Source organism: Rhinoderma darwinii, assembly GCF_050947455.1.
Source record: "Rhinoderma darwinii isolate aRhiDar2 chromosome 11 unlocalized genomic scaffold, aRhiDar2.hap1 SUPER_11_unloc_3, whole genome shotgun sequence".
NCBI lineage: Eukaryota > Metazoa > Chordata > Amphibia > Anura > Rhinodermatidae > Rhinoderma > Rhinoderma darwinii.
The window spans coordinates 189,310-191,685 of NW_027461855.1; positions in this window are offsets into that span (position 1 = coordinate 189,310).

Here is a 2,376-nt window from a genome sequence, read left to right on the forward strand (position 1 = left end):
GCCCGTGCCCGGACAACCCCTTTAAGGACCAAGCATTGTTTTTGCTTCTTCCATCGTTGCATTGCAAGAGCCATAACATTTTTATTTTTCCGTCGACGTAGCTGTATGGACGTCATTCTGTGTTAAGGGGTTATAGAAAACTTGTAATCACGTGTTCAGATTTTTTGGGGCGAGAAATATTCTTTTTCTGTTCACTAAAAATAGACATACGAAATACACAAACTCTTCCCTTGTCAGTCTGGGTATTAATACCTACGATACCTACTTGTGCCTACTTTGATTAGTGCAAAGTGGAGGGCACTCCGTCACTAAGTAGATGCACCCACACAACCGCCCATGAGAGTTTAGAAGGCAAAGCCCCTTCTCTTAGGATTTCCATTCATTACAATGGAGGTGTCACGAAGGGTCTGTGGACCCACTGGGCTGTACCGACTTGGCGGTAAGGCAGCTGGCCAACAGGGAGCAGGTGAGGGTCTATAGTTCTATAGGTACCTGTGGCATCTCAGACAGCAGCAGGGCAGGCTCGGCTGGGACTTGGGTAGCAGGCGAACGTCAGGCGAGGTGAAGCAGGTCAGGCGTGGATGCAGCACAGCATGACTTTGGCACAGCTCAGTGCTAGACCAGGAAGGTATGGATTGCTAGGAACACGAACTGGAAACGGGTATAGGGACAGGGACTGGAACAGGAAACACACTAGGAGGCCATCACATAAACAAACTAGGGAACACAACAACGCTCAGGCATAGAACTAGGGGGCTGGACCCCTCTTATAGTCCAGGGTACTCACGGGTCAAAGTTCGTCCTTGAGGTTCGGAGCGCGCTGCCCCTTTAAGAGCGGGCACGAGCATGCGCGCGCACCCTACGGGACGGCAGAGGTGAGTGGATGCAAGAGCTGGCGTCTCCTGAGGAGGAGGCTGGGGCCAGCGCTTGCCGACTCGTGGCTGCGGCTGTCAGGGGGAGGTTGGCACTGACAGCCCGCAGCCACGGACATTACAGGAGGCAGCTGTCCGGCAGAAACCAGCTATTATTCGATGTATGTTTCAAAAATATTAGTCACAAGCTGTAACTAAGGACTGGATCTCCTAAGACGACTGTCTGACCTCTATGGATAATTCTTAGCTTCGTCGGGTATATAAGTGAAAACTCAACATTTTTGTTATCTTTTTACCTCCAAAAAGACCCTCTCAGCTTTTGATCTCTTTTACAGTCTGAGAATAACATTATTTGTTTTACTTTATTACGCGAATTTCCCCTTTACACCACAACTTTTTAAGGATCACATCTCGGTCTATTGAGGATAGACATTTAGTAGAATAAATACATTGCGTAAAATCTGCAGCCTAAGGCCTCATGCACACGAACATATTTTTTTCCTCCCGTAAATACTGGCGTAAATACGGGTCCTTTGTTACACGTATTTGACTCATATTCCACCAGTATTTACGGACCCGTGCCCGTAAATACATCCACTTCGTCCTCCCTGGATGACGCGGCAGTCCATGTGACCGCTGCAGCCTGTGATTGGCCTGTGATTGGCTGCAGCAGTCACATGGGATGAAACGTCATCCCTGGAGGCCGGACTGGAGCAAGCAGCAGGGAGTTCTGGGTAAGTTAACTTTTAATACTATTAACTCCTGTAGTCACTGTCCCGGGTGCTAAAAGAGTTACTGACGATCAGTTAACTCTTTCAGCACCCTGGACAGTGACTATCCCCTGATGTCGCCTAGCAACGCTCCCGTGATTGCACACACGTAGCCACCCGTAATTAAGGGAGCCCCATAGACTTCTATGGGCTGCCCGTGCTGTTATTACAGCCCGAAATAGGACATGTTCTATATTATTCAACGGCTCGGGTACCTTCCTGTAAGTAAACGGGAAGGTTCCCGTGGCCAATAGAAGTCCATGTGCATGAGGCCTAATGCAGTAGCAGTAGAGGGAATGAGATTTGAACAATCGGATTTATATGAATCCGCAGCATTATGCTGTGAAATTGCTGTTTTTTTCTTGCAGGTTTTCGCCATTTAATTCAATGCGGAGGTAAAACTTGCGACAAATCTCAAATGTTGCGTTTTTTTGCGACGGAATAGCTGAAACAAAAGAAAAGCTTAAACTTACCCGTTTTTTATACATCTCCATCCAGGCCGGCCTCCTCGGATGACGTTTCATGACGCCAATCACAGGCTGCAGCAGTCACATGAGATGAAACGTCATCCCAGGAGGCCGGGCTGCTGGACAATACAGGGACACGTCGCCATGACTACTTTTAGACCCTTAACGTAGTGGTCCCATTATTAAATATCATATACATTGTAAAGATCATTAAAAAAATAATGTTTTCCATTTACTGTTAAAAAAAAAAAATGATCCAGTGGAGAT